The sequence below is a fragment of the Sturnus vulgaris genome, chromosome 5 (assembly GCF_052056855.1).
Source record: "Sturnus vulgaris isolate bStuVul1 chromosome 5, bStuVul1.hap1, whole genome shotgun sequence".
Taxonomy (NCBI): Eukaryota; Metazoa; Chordata; class Aves; order Passeriformes; family Sturnidae; genus Sturnus; species Sturnus vulgaris.
Window position 1 is genome coordinate 20,616,376 of NC_142247.1, and position 13,187 is coordinate 20,629,562.

Below are 13,187 nucleotides of genomic sequence, written 5' to 3' on the forward strand. Positions count from 1 at the left end.
GAGTTATAGGAAGATGTCTGGGATAGGATGCTTCCACTAATTTTTTCTCTTCCATAGGAAGGGAGAGAGTTTGTCACTGAAGTTTCAGCCTCAGAGTTAGATTTTGCATGCCAATTTCACTTTTAAAACATGCATGAATTATTTGTTTTTAAATATCCCTATGGCTTTACAGGGATTCATGCTGCTCCATATGGTTATGATCGGTTATGAATTGTTGAAGAAACTTGAGAGCTTAATCTACCTGCCCATTTACTCTTGATTCCTGCTTCCTTGCAGAGCTGCTGTAAATTGACATGCTAAAAACCTAAAAGCACTGTATTCAATACCCCAGCAGCTTCTCAGTTTCTTGGAGCTAAAAGCCAAGCCCAGATAATTGGTGTCCCAAAAGAGCCAAAGAAGTGCTTCTCTCTAGTTTGTAACCGAGCACTTAACCTAAGGCTGAATGTTCAGGCTGAATTTTCTGTGTTAGGACCAGAAATGACACGATGAGAAGGTGGATGCAGTGGAGAAAGCAGTTTTTTGTTTTACAAGTAGTCCATTTAATGAGTGAATCAGGTAACACTATTCTGACAGACAGCATTTCCTGAAGCAGGAGGGAAATTGCAGTGGTGTTCATCAGATTGCCCTCAGGAGTGGTGCTGTGGCACCTTGCAATAGCATGCCCTCATCACATGAACATTTCTAAACAACCTGTACTATGGCCTGACAAAATACCTGAAAGCCTTTAATATAAAATCAACATGTTCCATCTGAACCTATTAATTACTTAGAATCTGCTTCTTTTTAGTCTCATGACTCTGGGTTTTGTTTAAATATGGAAATCCAAGCAGAGCTTTCCCAAAACTCTGAGTCCTTAATTTGATTCCTAAATCCATTTAAAAGTCTATTAAAATATATGTTCTGAAGTACAGAGATTAGGTGTTGTTCCTGCAAGATGGTGAAAACTATGCCCCTGATTCACTAAAACACCTAAGCTTGAATACCATAATACAATGCAAAACATTAATCATAAATAATGACTTTGAGATCTTGATGAATCAGATATGTATTTAGGTGGTTTATTGGGTCATATGCACAATGCTCAGATCTTATAGACTCAAGCTCCATACTATATATACATACACATACACACATAAGAGCATACATTGTACATTTTAAGAAGTCAGTACTGAATTTGATTTCTATTTACTGGTAAGACATCCTTGATATAATTCTACTGAGTGCAAAAATTACTGTTCTGCATACACTAGTGTAGGTGTACTTATAACAAAGTCCAGAAATGGTTGAAGGAGTTTGCCAGCAGTCATTCACTTTTCATGCAATAACTCCAGCTAAATCTAAACAAAATGAATACTATACTTGAGAGACTGAATTCAATAAATTTTCCATTTCTGGGTATAGGAAATGAAGTGAAATGACGTTTCTATCAAATCAAGACAATGTGTTGTATAAAGCTATCCTGAGAAACAAGTGAAACCAACTGTAAGAGTTTGTACATTATGCTGGCCTCATACCAGGCTGCAGTTTATATTTGGCAATGACACACTAAGGTTGTGAAAGTATATCAAACAATACATTGCAATATTTTTCTAAATCATTTTAGCTATGCATGTTTTCTACCTCCTGCAATCCCAGGTTCACAGCCTAGATGCAATATTATTCAGTTTTTTAACATCCCTTATGCCCTTCATCACTGTCTTTTGCTTACATGCTTTACTTGGCTAATATGATTTATTTAAGAAAAAAACAAGTGAAAGACAATCTCATATTCCAAGGAGTTTGACATCTAATTATATTCAACTAATTTTCTAAAAGTCTTCTCTTTAGCTTACGAAATCTTTCTGTTGATGATTTATAATAATTAATTATCCATATTGAATTATATTTTTAGAAATCTACACACTCTCTTCAAACAAATATGAACCCATCTGACATTTGACAGTAGTTTGATCTTTCTTACTGGGATAGTCTTATATTAAACATTTCCAGACATAGCAGATGGAGATTTGATGTGAGATCTACAAGATTTTCAGTTAACTGAATTTGTTGTCAAAAATTTGTTGGCAAATTATCCAACAAATTAATCTGCTACCTTCTGAATTATTCACGACCCATTCATAATTTCTGTAAACTCTACATATTTTTTTTATCAAATTATTAGTAAAAATAAATACTAGTTTTCTTATCATTGAACTAATTTTGCAAAACTACTTTCATCTTAGTCAAATGTCTGTCTCTGGAAACAGGGACAGAGTTAGTCCCTGAGAATGGCACCTGTTGATGGCACAGTGTCACCTGTTGGAGGTTCCTCTGGTCCTGAGTCATGGCACAGGAAGTTCAGGTAGTCTCAGAGAACAGGATGCACTGTTAGGGGTTTGGACAGAAAAACAGATACCCCAGCATGAATCCATTTCAACACAGCAAAGCCCACTGCTCATGTGCACTGCCTTCTTTTATAAATGCCTTGCTTTTCTCCGGGGTGTGAACAGAGAATTAGGCTTACATACAGCTCAGGAAGCATGAACAAGTCATTTCACTCCCCACATAAAAGAAAGCTGAGAAAGATATATTTTTGCATTTCAAAAATGGGTTGAATATCAATCCGTTCAGATTCTATGTCTAAAATTATTGTTGTAGTGTTCTATTTTTGGAGAGCCACAAAATAATATATTTTTGTTTTCCTTAGTACTTAAAATGCAGTTAGAAATCAAATTGAATTTTTGTTAAAAATAAGAATTTAGGGGGACAGAATAATGAAATGAAATTACACCAGAAACATTTCTAACACAATACCATCCTTCTACGTGAGGTAACCCTCTAGGACTTAGTTAACAATCTGGAGAAATTACTAACTTGGCAGATGTTTCAGTGTATCTAAAAATGGAATTGAACTTTTGCTTAAATACAAGGACCTCAATACTGCTTCACATCTTCAGAAAAAGTAGTAAATCGAGTGCTTTATAAAATAATTTTTAAATTTTAGTTTTTATTTATTCTTAAGAGCCCTTTAAGATGTTGTTGATTAGTTTTGTTTGTTGGGTGAGTGGGACTTTCCTTCAAATGCCACTTTAGAGAGATTTCCACTATAAAAGACTTCACTGATGGCAGATTAAAAAGCTGATAACTTAGTCTAACACATGGTTCTGCTTCCATTTATCTTAGCGGAATTTTTTTCTCTAGCCCTGAAGTCCACAGTAACAAGGCCTCAAATATTACACAGCCTTTAGTTTTAAGGTGATTTCTGTGATATAAGATGCATCAATACTGATCTTAATTATCTCAGAGGCTACAAATGTCTTTAATTTGATCCCTTACCATTGTACATCAGATTCATTTAATAGGAGAGTATCTGAAATCCATGAGGTTATCTTTTAAATTTTGAAAATCTTGTGAATCAGGGTTAAGATCAACTGGTCAACACAGTTTCTATTTTCTTCATTATCCCTAAGAAAGAACTTTATGAAAATACCTGTCAGAATTTAAAGCTCCTGCTATCAATTTACTTCTTTAGCAGTATACATAGGTTTTTTGAGTGTGACTGTGAATAAGACTTCTAAAGAGCTGTTCTTTGTAAATACTTTTTGCACTCTGAAATGTGAATAGAAAGAGAAAGAGTTTGTTTTACAACTTTTCAGACTACAACTGTGGGAGAACTTTCGAGGGAAAGTTCCGATTGTTTTTACAATGTATTACATCCAGGCATAAGAACTAAGAAGGCTCCAGTTACTTCTTTTTTTTTTTCCTTATTTTTTTTCCACCTAGATATATATATATATATATATATATATATATATATGTATATATATATATATAAAATATCATCTGAAACTGTTGCTTCAGAATGGAAAATCATCTGGAGAAAATGATTTTGTTTCTTTTAAGTGGAGATATATTAGAGCACAATCATCCTATGAAACTGCGTGTGCTGATATGTGCCAATGAGATTAGCTAGTTCTGAGCTTAGTCACCCGTGATTTGGAAAAAATTTCCAGGGTTGAAAAAGACTTATAAACACTTTTCAAGCAAACAGGGAAGGACAAATTTTTTTTCTGTTTGACATAAGGTGAAGAAGGTCATGGTATAGATGGACTGGGTGTAGAGTAGCAAGGAGAGTACTGGGCTGCTTCTTTTTTGACCCCACTCTTTTATACAGGGTAACACTGAAATTCTCTTCTATGGACCTCTTTTCTTTGAAGCCCTTGGCCTGCTTAGAGTAGCAAGAATGAAAATAGCCTAATTTAAAAATATAACATATAGTTTACATCATTTCCATCAGAAAAAGAGGTAACTAGACCTCTTTACCCATAAATTAAAACGGGAACCAAACTTAACTTCATATATTACGTGCTCAGCTTATGACCTGTTAGTGTGGTGAATTCTGCCCTAAAAGGTTATTTTACTGAGGTCAGAGTTAGACACTCTGATAACAGAATTTCCAAGTGGACAGAAGTGGATTTAGTACCCAGAAAAATAAGGTTTTTGGCTAAAGTTATAGTCTAGATTCACCTGGTTCAATTCTCCATGATTCAGTTTAGGGGCAGCCAAGATATACAAGCTCTGCAATGAACATTCACATGCATTTCTGATATATGGGCCTCTGATCCTATCTGAACTTTGGGATTCCACTGCAACTATTACATTAACTGGGTTTTTTTCTTCCTCATAAGAGGAGGAAAATAGGGACAATACCTATATGGAGCAAAAGACTTTGGAAGAAAGAACAAGAGGACAGAATCCTAAGATGTGCCAAGGGAAATACAGGTTGGATATTAGGAAAAGGTTTTTTATGGAAAGAGTGATAAAGTAATGGAATGGTCTGCCCTGGGAGGTGGTGGAGTCACCATCCCTGGATGTGTTTAAAAAAAGATTGGATGTGACACTGTGTGCCATGGTTTAGTTGAGGTGTTAGGGCATAGGTTGGAGTGGAAAATCTTAAAGGTCTCTTTCAACCTAGTGACTCTGTGATTCTGTGATAACAGAATTAAAAAGGAGAAGCCAGGAATGGTGAAAGTGAAATAGGGATCAAACATGGAAGGGAAAAATTACAGCAGAAACTAAGAGAAAGATGATTGCTCTGAAAAATCTGCTGAATAAATAAAAATGGTAATACAGAATACACGACTAACCTACAGAATTGAGACTAAACTATTCACACAAATTAAAGTTCAGTATGATGCAAATATTCACATTCCCCAGTGGAGTTCTCAACACTCCTACCTAAGCCTGGAAAAAGAAATTCAGCTGAAATAATAATTATACAACAGGTCTTGGAATAAATATATCAGATCATATTGAATGACCTCTATTTCCCTGAGAAGGATCCCCTTGGGTAAGCGTATAATACTATAACCTTGAAAGTGCTTACTTCATATTTTCATGATTTCACTGACTGTCCAAAAGATATTGTGCAGTCCACTTGCACCTGCCAGCATGGCCCTGGGTGTGGCAAGGTGGACTGTCAGATGCCCTGTTTTGCACAGCTTTATAAAGCAATGAAACAAGGTTTAACTTCCTCAAAATGTTGTGGTGGTCTTTTCCTTACTGACTGACCTTTGCCTCTTTTACCTTGTTGTTCCTAAATATCCTATGCTCCTCAGGGGTTGGAGATGCTGAGATGGTTCTTGTTAGCTGACTTCCCTGTCTCAAAACTTTCAAAGTTCTACCCTGGAACAATTTCACAAGCTGAGTTCATTGCCACATACAAAGAATGACATATATTGGAAAACATTTTTAATTAAAATCTAGTTTAATGTTTCCATTTAATTTAAGCAGCAGCTGGCATTATTTTTTACATTGACAGTGTGAGAGAATGACATCAGGAAAAGAAAAATGGTTGCTATTCTGGTTGCTATTCCTTCTTCTTAATTTGCCAGTTGAACTATTGACAGTATTAACATTTTAAATCTCTTTCTTCGGCTTTTGAGAAAAAGGTAAACAAGAAGTAAACTGTGAATAGGATTGTTTTCACCATTGACATGGGCATTAATGCCAATATCACAAGACAATCTTCTAATTAAAATGCTAGTAACAAAAAACTTAGGTTCTCTGTGCTAAGATGTATTTATTTGGAAGAAAATTTCATAGCATTCTTTATGACTGCTACTTGAGAGAAAGGACTATAGTTTCCACTGGCATCTCTCTCAATTTCTACTTAACAAATAAAAAACTAGGAATACAGCTGAGCACAGCATGACTTCATCTGGATACAGTCCTTGATCTGGTTGCCTAACTACAATTTAAAAATAACCTTGGCATTCATAAAAAAAAAATTAAAATATTCAAACTCTGTTTGAATTCCTCTTATATATGTATATGCCTGCTTCTATTATTGCTTCCACACCATACTCTTAAAAGGACTAAGCACATGGGGAGTGGATTAATCTCATTTAGTTGAAAGCATCTATAGCATGGACAGCTACACCTGGGATAAACCTCTCAGGTTCTCTTTTTGTAATTAGTAGAAAGAGAGACATCCCTTTTGAATGCTGCTCATCTGCCCTGCTTTCATGGGAGCATTAAGAATGGAGTGCCTGAGTACACTGTGCAGTGGCAGAGAGGACAAGGCAAAAAGTGTGATGAGTCTTGGTATAGGTTATGGACTGACAAGTAACAGGAGAAAAATAGCTGAAACTGCTGAAAAGCCGTGTTGTGTTATCCTCATGGGCTGATTGCACTGGCACCTCTCCTGGCACCTTCAGGGAGACTGGGCTGAAGCATAGTTATATGGATATCCTACATCAAGCACCATCTGTAAAAAGAACCCAAAGTTAATTTCAAAAACAAGAATTAGACATTCTGAAAGATCTAGCATCTGAAAGAAGTCTTATTATGAAAACTCCTGAAATGGGTTCATGCATCAGAATCAGACTCTTGGGGCCAATCTCAGGGCTGTGTGCTTGTGAGATGCCTGAAGAACAGCAAGAACCCCCTACAGGGAAAGAAGTGATATCAGAAACACTACAAAGTACAGGCAACATGAGTGACCACTGATCACATGGAAACAGTGAGGTAGGTAAGGATAAGAGGGGGGAAAGGAGTGGTATTATATAGTTACAGCTTGGGTTATACTGCCATTTTACTATACTTATAAAAATGAATTGAAGTGATTGAAGAAAGTCAGTTTTAATTAGGATTTCTTTATATTTTGCAACATGAAAACAGTAATTTGGGATACTAAGATTAACTGAATTTTTTTTGTTGTTGTATAACATATATTTTAGTCATTGTCTATCTGAACAAATATTTCAGAATTATATTGAATTCCCTTTTAGGAGAAGATCAGCTATGCCAAGCTGCTTCTTGAAGTTTAAATCCAAACTCCACTTAGATCAGAGGATATAATTTGGATTACTTTACCGTTTTTATAGTAGCTGAAAAGACTGAAAAGAAATCATCAAAAAAGGATGCTAATTGCAATAAAATTAAGTGGCTGAATGAGTTAGAATTACGTTGCAGAACTCTGGGAGAATAACTGCTCTGATACATCCTGCTGGGTAAATGCTTTATTTCTGTGTATTCAACAAACACTTTTTTGTACATTATGATTAATAGTGTGAAATTCACAGTGATGCAAACATGATCTAAAGAAGAAAAAAATTACACTTTCCAGTTGTTAAGGGTGTAGTTTAACTTAAGAATAAGTTGTACAATAAGTTATGTAAAATAATGTGTATGTGAATTCTGCAATATATATATATATATGTATCTCACCCAGATTACCACTATTGGAAAGAATGAAAAAAAAATTTTTCTTTTTTCTTGAATAGCCTTATGAAGTAGGTAGGAGTTTTAAGTACAGTCTTGGTACTGTCATGCAAATAAGCATTTCAAATAATTATTCTTATTTTATATTGAAAGCCAGAACTGTGGAATTAATTAGTCTGTTCTTCATGGTAGATTTTTCTATAAAAACTTTCAATGTTCTTATAAGGAAGGTTTTTCTTTCTTTAATTTACTCTTTTATTAAATTTTCATAGACATCTAAATGAACATTATACTAAATTAAATGAATGAATGCAAAGGAAGCTTAACTCAAACCAAACTAGAAAACTGTTTTTGGGCAGTTTTAGAGGAAAACAGATGTATATTGAACAAGATTTCAGTAAAAGTTAAAAAGAAAACAAAAATTTCTTTCAAGTGTGGACACCAAATAATCATCTTCATACTTTTAGATTTTTTCCTCAATTTGGGGAACACTTCATGTAATAAACTTCAGATAACATTTAAATATATTTAGAAACAGAAGACATTTATTAATAAACACACCACGTAAATTATAGACCACATATAAAGGTCTGTTAAAAATCTACCGACTATGATGGTAACAGGTAACATTTAGACAGATAATATAAATTTATCTCTGTTTTCAAACATAACCAAGAGTCGAAGACATTCTTTTTAAGTTGAAATATCAGCCACAGAAGGCTCTTCTTTTCTCAGTCCAAGTCTACACTTGCAACAGGCAGATATTTGATTTTCTTATGACAATCTTATGAACTGAAATTCTTCTTCAGTACCTCTGATATTAATTTTACAATTTAAATGAACAGTGAGCACTATGTATTTTTCATAATTCAATCTCCTCTTTAAAAATATTTACACAAAACTGTATTCGTTTACAGTTTCCATAAGCAGCGTTCAGAACTGTTGCTTGGGATAAGCATGAACTTGTAATATTGCCCATGAGTCTTACCTCTCATAAGTATCAGTGAGTTTTTTTTCCTATCTTTTAAAAATAAATTTTTAATATTACACAGGTCTGAAAAAAGTAAAGAAAAAAGACAAATTTATATTCATATGTAGTCCTGCAGAAAGAGGAACCAGACTATTTTTCTAGTAGTTCAAAAGTAATTTTTTCTGTGGTCTGTAACATCATATAATCATTATCTTGATATACTTTTCTATCAAACTTTATGTATTCATTTCAAGCGTTGGCTGATTTATACTACTTTTTCTTTAAAAACATTGACTTTTCAGCATTTGTCTTTAAAGAAATAAGAAAACAAGAATGAGTTTCAAACGGAGAGAAGAGCAAAAAAATAGTATTAATAATTACATAAACTTTGTGGAAAGACATGAAAAAGGATTGGGGAAATAGTGTTCTGTCATCCTTAAGTGTCTCCTTAGTTTTATGACACTTTCCTATAAGTATATTCTTCATGGAAATCTTATTTCTGTCATATATAGAGCTGAGGTAGGAAAAGAAATTAGAAACAATCCTTTATATTTGAGAAATAAATTCCCAGATATATCTCCAAAAGACTTAATTTCTCACAAGTCTTCATAACTGGGATGGCAGAAGACATTTCCTTTATGTTTTTAGCTACCAGGACAAGAAGCTCAGAACCCAACCAGGTACTTACACTTCTCTCTATCTGTATGTATTTATTTATCATCACCTTACAATGAGACTAAAAATAATTTGGGGAAAGATAATAAATTTTCTTCTGTTTGCTTAAAGACTATTTCAATAATATTCTTGCCTCTAAGCTGCCATATTCCATTTAAAAAAACCAAAATCAACAAATCAGAACAATAGAAAGAGATGTTTTTTAATGATTTAAATATAAAAGGAATTTTGCGACAGTGCTGTGTTGCCAGGTCACCACCACGGCTTCCAGCTCCCCTCTTTGTGATTTTTTTATTCTCTGTAGGGTTGCATGGAGGAGTGGAGACACAGTTACAGTATAAAACAATCCAAAGCACTCTGCTTTTGATGGTTTAAAGAAGGAGGCTGTGGTTTTGTGATATCCCCCAAAAAGATGTAATTATATTCCCATACATTTTCTAGGATACAGTTAGATGCGTGGTTGGTTTCACCCCCCACATCCTCTGAGCTCTGCCCATAGCGATTTTTGTCCTATTTGTTATTCCACCACAGATTACCATTTAAGCACAGATTTCTGAATGAAAAGCATTTCTGCATATGCAGCTGTGATCAGTAAAAAGGATCTAGGTGTGTTTCTTTCTTAACAAATGTGGAAGTGTCTACACCTACCTCTCAGAAAAAGCCTGTACTCTCGTGCACTCTTCCTTTGCACACCAAAATTCTTAGGGATCACTGAAGTCTCCACAGATTCTGGGAAACAAGAGTGAATGGCAGATTTGATTTAGTCTTATGTCCTATACATTTGCATTGTGTTATTGTGCATTTATATGTAAAGGTGAGGCACTGAAGCATGAGATAGACTACCTTAAATACATTTCAATAAATCAGTATAACACTACATTTTTCGTTGCTTATTGCTTTTTCCCTAAATCTCTTAGGGAAAATTGTTTTATCAGGAGACTAACCAAAGTAAAAGATATTAAATACACTATTTCAAGAAAATTAATTTCAATTCTCATAAATCTTGGGCTGTAATAATTTATGAAAAACTCTCTCCATATGCCACACCCTAGATATGATGACATATTTAAAAGAATATTATTATATGCTTGATTACAAAGGCTTGCCAGATCTCTGTATGTGTTTCAGTTATGGATCCAGTTTGACCATTACTCAGCAAATGCTAACATCTGGAAACTTAGAGTTCAAAGGTTATTTTTCTCATAAAACAGAACCAGTATGATTCATAAAAACCTGATATTGACCAGCTTAACAAATTCCTACTGTTAATACTGCGTTATAAAAGACAGGGTGTCCCTTTCCTTGACTTGGTTTCATTTTGATTTTACTGAACTTTTTAATCAATTATCATAGAAAGAGGCATTTCAAAATAACCCATTCTTGAGATTATGATGCAGAAACCTGAACATAGATTATTAATGCTTAACATATTTGCATACGTTAACTTTTATCGTAAAAAACCAAAATCTTTTATGATTGCCTATGAAGATCCTGACTTATTAGATAATTCCTTCAAATTTCTTTTTTTTCTCTCTGTTGCTGCTGTTGTTGTTGTTATAATTTTTCATATTCCTCTTACCAGTATACTACAGTTCCATTCCTCCTGGGTTATAGTGCCTGAAGGAAGGCACTATAAAAAAGTACATTAACATGAATTAATTTTGTATTCTAGATCATGCCTTCAGGCTATGGGGATGTGCTGTAGATAAAATTATTTCCTTCACACTCCTGCACAGCTGTCCATTTTGTAGCTCTGGATTATGTCTGTGTGCTCATGTTACCTCTTCTCTGACAGGCAGATGTGGTGGGCATTGCACGTGTACCTCTACTCAATTCTCAAGGCAGCAACTAAGTTCTGTACATTTCCTCTCTACATACATATTATAGTAGCTACATGCTCCTTGGGATGTGGTAAAGACCAGCAGCTATTGCTGGCACTGAATACACTGGCAGGTAATCTGGGAATGCCTAGATTCAAATATTGCCTGATCATAATTTTCCACCTTTTCCCATCCTTCTTTTCAACAGTAAATACTTGCCTGAAGTCTGACTTTATTTGTACCACTCCCCTCCTTTCTTCTGTTTGTACCCTTCTTAAATGAGGAACCTGAGTAAGCAGACCTTCTCACTATTTAACAATGGGAATAGAAAATCTAGGAAAGTATCCATAATCACAGGGCTAAGCTAGAAAACTCTTCCTTACACAATGTCTGGTTTGAGAGGTAATAATGAGCTTTGGGATGATCAGCTGGGAATCACGAATAAACTTGGTTTCTCATTTCTACATGCTCTCTTGCCTGTAGATTGTAAATAAGCATGAAATCACATATTCAGGTGGGAATTATGTGGAAATGAGAACTATCATATACTCGATTTAATCCTCATTTTAATGAGGCATACATATAATTGCGTTGACATTAGACCATTACATTTGCTGTGTGGAGAAATGATTAATCGCTAGGTCATGCTAAACTTGCCTCCCTACCTAAGACAATTATAATAAAAGGAAACAAAAACAGAGGAGTTCACTAGTTAATATCTATATTTATTTCTTCTGACTAGCCAAAGATTTTCTCATAAGTTCTTTCAAAGAAGATATATTTTGGAATGTCAAAGTGTTAAATATAAATCTACATGAGAAATGAAAACTGTGACTTCTTTTAGAATGTGAACTTGAAATTGAATTCAAAAAGCTGAACAAATTAAAAAAAAAAAAAACAGCACTAAAAAGTGCCTGTTGGATTGAAAGAATGATTTGCTTTAACCTATCTTTGACTCCTATTTTAAACTGTTGAATGGCAACTCCCTTGGAGAGAAGAGTTTAGAACAGAAGTGCTGACTTAAACTTCATTACATCTCTGCTATAAGAGAAAGACAGCCTCATTTAGTAAGTTTGACAGTATGACTTCACTATGTTTTGAAACCTTTTTCTTTTGACAAGTACATTCCCTAGCTGAAAAGATGTGCTAAGACTAATGAACAGCTGTATATTTTTTTAAACATGTACCAGGTGTCTGTCGCTTAACATTTGTCAGTCTTCCATCATTATCTGTGAACAAATGTTCCTAACTAAATAGAGCAGGAGGTGCTGGGACAATACAAGGGTGAGCTGTATCTGGGGTGCTGTCAGCTTCATTTGTTACAAAGCCAAATATCTGATGTCTTTAAATTGTGAAATTTTATATTCTCTAATGGTATCTTCTGATGGTCATCCTTTATGGCCTGACCTCAGAGATTGTTGTAACTAAATGTACAGGAATACTGCAAATGCTCCATAGACATGCTAATTGTCTGTGATTTAATTTAACCCCTTTTTACCTCAGCTTGCAACAGATTGATATTTGATGTTGTATAAAAGTTGCTTCTGTGCAAAAGAATGTAAACCTTAAACTATATTTTATGTAAACTGTTTCCATTTTTAAGCAGACCTCTTTATGGTGATTTGCACACAATAATACCTTAAGGTAAGTAAGTGTTAGTTACATATAATGGCTTTCTTTTTTCATAATTTTGAAATATTTGCATTATGAATAAAATAATGCTCACTCTGCATCAAGGTGCAATCTGTATTTTCCAAGCTTGAATTTTAAAATGTTAAACAACTACTTATTTACTGAATTTTCTTCAGCCTTTCTATCTCTCATGGTCAATTTTACTTATGAATTAATTGTATTGTATGACTCAAATAAAATATTTTAATTTTAATTTTTTAACTTATTTCCCAAGTCTATATTTACTAATATAGAAAAGCACAAAATTACGATCTCCAGAGGTCCCTTCCAACCATAACTATTCTGTAATTTTGTGATTTATTTTCTTTTGACAGTAGCCCTTAAAA